Source organism: Carlito syrichta, unplaced genomic scaffold (assembly GCF_000164805.1).
Source record: "Carlito syrichta isolate Samal-C Ts95f unplaced genomic scaffold, Tarsius_syrichta-2.0.1 Scaffold301656, whole genome shotgun sequence".
Lineage (NCBI taxonomy): Eukaryota > Metazoa > Chordata > Mammalia > Primates > Tarsiidae > Carlito > Carlito syrichta.
In genome coordinates this window covers 99,076-106,064 of record NW_007245752.1, presented here as the reverse complement: position 1 = coordinate 106,064, position 6,989 = coordinate 99,076, and the positions used below count along the sequence as shown (strand labels likewise).

The window sequence follows — 6,989 nt, the reverse complement described above, 5'->3', positions numbered from 1 at the left end:
GTATTTGTTAAAACACCATGGGTAACATAAGGAAGGATAGTGACCAGCAAAAACAAAGGGATTATGTTTTTCACATGCCTGAACTAGACCTTGATAATATTTTTATACTCATTAACTTATTTTTCCTTACAAAAATCCATAGGATAGATGGGGGTTGTTTTTTATTTTAACTGTATACAAGCTCCAACCTATGATGGTTCAATGGGTGATTTTTCAACTTTACATTGTGTGAAAGCCACTCACATTCAGTAGAAATCATACTCTAGTTATCCATGCACTCATTCTTTTTTTCCACTTTCACAAGGTACTCAGGAAATTGCATGAGATATGCAACACTTTGTCATAAAGTAGGCTTTGTAAAGATGATTTTACCCAACTGTAGGCTGCTATAAATGTTCTGAGCATGTTTAAAGTAGTCCAGACTAAGCTATGATGTTCAGTATGTTAGTTGTACTTGCTGGACTTGGTACTTACAGTAGTTTCAACTTACAATAGGTTTATAGGGCCATCACTCTGTCTTACATTGAGAGGCATTGTATGGCAAAACTCAGATAAGACACCTTAATGTGCACAAAATATTTAATCCAGTCATATACATATACACATATATGTATGTATGTTATAATATATAATATATAATATATAATATATAATATATATATATATGAGTCAGCATTTTGGCTAACTTAATGTACGGCATTTTCTCCTATTTTATATGTATACATACATACACATAAATTATTATACATACGTATATATAAATTAGGAGAAGCTACCTACATTAAATTTGCCAAAATACTGAGCTTGTGAAACAGAACTATCTGGTCAACCTTTAGAGAGATTTTTTTACATGAAAAACATGGATCATTCAAGTAACCCAAAACCCCTGAAAATAAAGTAGATAAGTCAACTGAAAGAGTAGTAAATACAATGCAGAATGAGAAAGTTTTACTTGAATAGAAGTCTCTTTAGCAAATGGTTAATGTATGTTGGGAGGAGGTATAAGGTGAAGTACAGGCTTGATTTGTAACCAAATAACTCAGTTTGCTGTGGTAATCCCATCTTATCTACTTAGAAATATTTTAGCATATGTTAAAAATTTCACTGAGACTTTGCTTCTAATAAAAGTTTAGACTTCTTTCAAAAGTTCCCATATCTCTGTTATGCACAAATTAAGTCTTATAAGAAGAAAAAAGAAAGTGTCTTTTATCATCAAACAGATAAATCAATTGCTATGGATTGAATTGTATGCCTGACAAAAGATGCTGAAATCCTAACCATCAGTACTTGTAAACATGATTTTTTTTGTCTATAAGATCTTTGATCACGTTCCATGTAAGAAGAGGTCAGTAGGGTGGACCCTTGTCCAATATGACTTTGTCCATGCTAAAAAGGGAAAATTTGGACACAGAGACAAGGAGAACATGTGGAGATGGATATGCTGCCACAAAACAAGACATGCCAAAGATTGCTGGAAAACTACCAGAAGCTAGAAGATACACGTGGAATATATATCTTCTCACAGCCCTCAGAAGGAACCAACTCTGCCAACATCTTGACCTCAAAATTCCAGCCTCCAGAACTGTCAGATAGCAAATTTATGTTGTTGGAGCTACCTGATCTGTGGAGTTTTGTTATGGTCAACCTAGCAAACTAATTACAGACAGCACTCAATATCCATAGGGGATTGGTTCCAGGATGTCCTGAGGATATAGAAATTATTGAATGCTCAGATCCCTGATATAAAAGGGTGTAGTATTGGCAAATAACTTATGCTTATCTTCCTGTATACTTTAAATCATTTCTAAATTTAAAAAAAAATGTAAATGCTATATAAATAGTTATACTGTATTCTTCATGGGATAAAGACAATGAAAAAAGTCTGTACATGCTCAGTATATATGCAATTATTTTCCCAGATTATTGAATCTATGGATGCAAAACACACAGATATGGGAGTGGATGATGACTGCACATCAATCAAAACAATTTACAGAACAGTATCAGCATAATCAGGAATGTATAGAATTTTAAGATAGGCCAAATAATGTTCTAGAGTAATATTAATTAAAACAATCTGCTTATCTAAACTAGATAACTCAAGCGATCTGGGGTATCTTAATTTTGATCTACTTTGCAGGTAATCTCAAAATAGAAGCAGATTTATGAACCACTTTCTTTCAACCATACAAGCTAGTGGGAATCTCTTCTATAAGATAACATCAAGTGGATACTGAGCTTTTCCTGAAATATTACCCCTCTTGGAAACTACCTACAACAGAAGCTTAAAAGCTCTTTACATTTAACAAAAAAATTTGATTCTATCTCTTTTAAAAAAAGGTAATGACAAAAATACTCCCAGTTTCTTCAAACATTCCTTACATGACCTGCTCATTTTCATAGATGATCTCTTCCATCTATAGTCACTAGGCACAAATATGACACACATTTGTGTCCAACAAAAGAACAAAAGACAGTGAGCCCTATTGCCTTTGTTTATGAGGTTACTATTTTGAGGTTAAGTGTAGTTTGTCCGCTTAAGTCCATCACAAGTGCTTTGGAGCAGTGTTCCTGTACTCATTTCTCTAATTTCTTCATCTTCAACCCAACATGCTAGATATCCATTCAAGGAGGTACGGCCTCTGAATATTTTCCAAGCATGCTGTCAACATTTTGTCTACGTTTAATAAAGGTAAAGAGTCAAGTCGATTAGAAAAAGTCTCACCCAATGTGTGCATTTCAGTTGCACATTTTAGGCTATATTTGAAATAACATTGTGTATCATTTGGAGAATATTGAAGTTTGCTGAGTATTTGCTTGAGCTAAATGTGTCAGAGTAGTTTCAATGGCTCTCTCACGGTCTCACATCTGCATCTGAAACTTCTTTGGGAAGAGTAGGGGAGAATGGACGTGGCAAATATACCTGGCATGGCTCACAACTCAGAATGTGATTACAATTATGAAAGTGAGAAGTATTTAAGACATTGAACATGGTAAATATTGCTGGTCTTTGCTCAGGATTCTAGGAAGCCTCTTATGCGTCATAAGCTCACTCTCCCTGGGTACTTCTAACAGTTGTTAGCTCTTTCATTTGTTACCTTGAAGTTCTTATGTTCCAATCCAGATTATAAAGCTACCTTGGGAACTTTTACTAAATTTTAGCTGAAATCCTGACACATTATTTCTTTTTTTTTTTTGAGTTGGAGTCTCACTCTGTTGCCCAGACTGGAGTGCAGTGGTTGCTCCTGACCACTGCAGCCTCAACCTGCTAGGCTCTGGCGATCCTTCCGCCTCAGTCTTCCAAGTAGCCGGAATTACAGGCATGCGCTACCACACCCGGCTAATTTTTTGATTTATTGTAGAGATGAGGTCTTGCCAAGTTGCCTAGGTGGGTCTTGAACTCGCGGGCTCAGGCAATTTACCCACCTCAGCCTCCCAATGGCGCGGGATTACAGGCTGAGCCACCGAGCCCGGCTGACACATTATTTCAGTGATATTCTTCATACCTATCACTTTACACTGTGTTAGGCACTGGGGGATGTATGGCCCCTTCCCTTAATTTATAAGCAGGAGAAAAAAAAATGACACTGAATGCAGTAGCCAAATAGTTGTGCTCTTTCTTTGAGGTCCAGACCATGTATTCCTCAGAAACTTGGTAGAGAATAAAACCAGTGAAGGGTAAATTAGTCAAAGGAGGCTATTGGATAAAGCAGAAATTCATTTTAGTTTTTGAAGAAAAAAATAACTTGGACATGGGAAGAGAAATGGCATTTTGGAAGAAAGAGTGGCAACATCAACAGATGGTGATTTGTAGGTCACTGATGGACAAGCATTCAAGCTGACCCACATGAATTTCCTATCACAAATGGTGAATAGCCAGAAAGCAGGTAATTTATGAATGTTCTTATAATTAGGCAAAGCACTCTAAACTTGATATTGTAGGAAAATCCAAACAATTAAAACGCTTTGGAGAGAAGAGACATTGACAAGCAGGATATTTGCATCAACTGCCCTTGAAGATGCATGAGGGTTGGCTTTGTGATAGAATCTGTGATCCTGGAGAGAAGGACAGTGTGGGTACCTGTGTGGCTCCTTTGCCATAGAACGCAATGTCCCATGGTGATGATGCAGTGCTCTCCATAGTTCATAATTGAGTTCAGTCCATTAAGTGAGCCATCTAACAACAACTCTGTGCATTTCTACAGTGCCAGTTAACAAAGAACAAAGAATCACATTGCAGGTTCACAAATTATTTTAAACATAGTTTGTATTCAAAACACATCCCTGAGGCAGAAATGAATAAATAGGAGTCTCAGGATCCTGAGACTCTTTGACAATGAATTAGTTGCAAGTATAAGTACAAGAGAATATTTTTGAAAACAATGTGTTTATATTATCACATGTTAAATTATTTAAGACAGTCAGAACATGGTGCATCTTGTTTCTCAGGGTCCCCAAAATGTTCTTTTTCCTCCCTCTGAGGAGAATAAAAGGGAGAGCTTCCAAAATAAGTAGCTTCTACTTGCAGAAAATTAGCAGTCTGTCATTGACATTATGGACATTGTTATATAATTACCGCCTTTACTGTGCTAAAATTAGTTTAAATAAATGTACTGTAGACCGTGTGTCATATGCTGAATGGGACCCGCAGTAGGGAGTGCTTTTCAGCAAATAACATACCTGACAAAGACACAAACTCCTCTATTCAGGACACCAAGTCTTTGGTGGTATGATATGCTGTCCAACTTATGTTATTTTGATAACTTTATTATTATTATTCTGCTCTTCTGGAATGTGAATGTTAGTTCCCCATGAATACTGACACTGGATTGGACACATAGGTTAAAGAAAGCTGCTGCTTGAAGTTTTTTCTAAGGTTGGAAATATCAACTGATTTTTCCCTTTCCTGGGTTAGGAAACAACTCTGAACTAAAGAACCCAAGAAAACGTATCATCGGAGGACAACAGGACTTTAAATCAAGTTGGCCACTTCTTTATTCGGGGAGAGAAGGTGGTATCTATGTTTGTCTGTATTCTGCCTGCAAATCTTGATCCTGAATGATATCAAGAGGGCATGATGTTATGATAATAGAACAAGTGGCACTTCTCTAAGCTCCTCCAATGTGAAGAATCGTTTTCAGGACCTGAAAATGGAATCAACCCATCCTGATCTCTTGGTTCCCTTCCCTGATCCAGACCTTGATCTTTCCTCACCAGAAAGCTTTTCAATAGCCTCTAACAAACCTTCCTGTCTTCAGGCTGCCTCTGTCACAGTGCTGCTTTGGATTTATCTCCAATGGCTACATGACTTGGTGTGGTCTAGCTTCAATCTCTTGGCCTTTGGTGGCTTCTGTGTCTTAAGCCAAAAGTGACTCTTCATGACCAAAAGGTCTGCTTCCTCTGCACCAGGGCTTGAGTTTCAACACATCTAAATGCTTTTGTTTCTTGAAATTACTTTTAAAGTCTTTGCCTTTGTTCTGCAGTGTTTTTTTCCTGCGGTGTCCTCTCTCCAGTTTATGGAAGTTGAGGGAAGCTTCCTTTGCTTCTACAACTCTCAGAGGCTGGATTCTTGTCATAAGTCATTTTTTCCCAATGAAAGCAGGAGTCACGTGAGAAATGGAGACTCAGACCACAGTGCAGAGCTAGGCTCGGGCCCAGGGGGAGGAATCGCCACATTTTCCACCTGCTCCTGCACTCTCCAGGGAGCACAGGCATGAACTCATCCAGCTTAAACCTTATATACACCATCAGTGGGAGCACTGAAGAGTTGCCTGAAGTTGAAAAGCATGAGCTCATGATTGACCACGTTTTCAGCGCCTATAGGTAAGTCTCCAGACTCTATTTTTTGTTTCTGTGTTCTCCTTTTCAGAGGGAATAAAAATAATCAAACCCAAATATTTCCTAAGGATTTTAGGATATAACTTGTACTCAGAACATGTAAATGTCAATTAAAATTGCAATTAGTGAGAAGCGGCTGTAGCGCTGAGCAGAGGAGGCAGGAACGGAGTTCGAGTGGCAGCTGGGTGGGTACCATGGCTGAAATCACCACCATCGAGGCAGTGAAGCGCAATATCCAGGTTCTGCAGCAGCAGGCCGATGATGGCAAAGAAAGAGCCGAGTGCCTGCAGTAGGAAGTGGAGGGAGAAAGGCGGCCCGGGACAGGCTGAGGCTGAGGCTGCCTCTTGGAACCGTAGGATCCAGCGGATGGAAAAGGAGCAGAACCATACTCAGGAGTGCCTGGTCACTGCCCTGCAAAAGCTGGAAGAAGCAGACAAAGCTGTTGTTGAGAACAGAGAGCTATGAAAGTTATAGAAAACCGGGCCTTAAAAGATGAAGATAAGATGGAACTCTAGGAAATCCAACTCCAAGAAGCTAAGCACATTGCAGAAGAGGCAGATATGAGACATGAAGAGATGGCTCGTAAGTTGGTGATTATTGAAGGAGACCTGGAACGCACAGAGGAGTGAGCTGAGCTGTCAGAATCCTGTTGCTGAAAGATGGATGAGCAGATCAGACTGATGGACCAGAACCTGAAGTGACTCCCTGCCGCTGCTCCTCCTTCTGACCCCTGCCACACCTCAGGCCAGCCTGCCCGAAGCTGACCTTTAACCTGAGGGCTGATCTTTGACTGGAAGGCTTCTTTCTCCTTTCTCAGTCCTTTCCATGCCCCTGTGTCTTCTTCTCCAAACTGTCTCTGCCACTTCCCAGAGATTCCAGCTGGGCTAGAGGCTGAGCACCTTTGGGACCAACATTTAAGGGAATGTGAGCACAATGCAAAATGTCTTTAGAAGCATTAGTAATTACCATTTTTGTTGTTTTGAAGCAATCATTGGCAAAAACATTCCAAATGTTTCCACAGCTCTGAAGCAGCAAACTAATCCCTTTTTCTCTTTTAGGAGGTGACCTTTTTGCTTAATACATCTTACCCTCTCCATGGAGAAGGGAAAAAAGTGTGGGCCTGCCTTACTGAGAACCAAACAGAGCCCAGG

At 39.3% G+C, this 6,989-nt stretch overlaps 1 pseudogene; it reads left to right on the top strand.

Annotated features, from left to right (window-relative positions):
- Positions 1-6,032: 6,032 nt before the first annotated feature.
- Positions 6,033-6,539, top strand: LOC103257365 (annotated as a pseudogene).
- Positions 6,540-6,989: the final 450 nt, after the last annotated feature.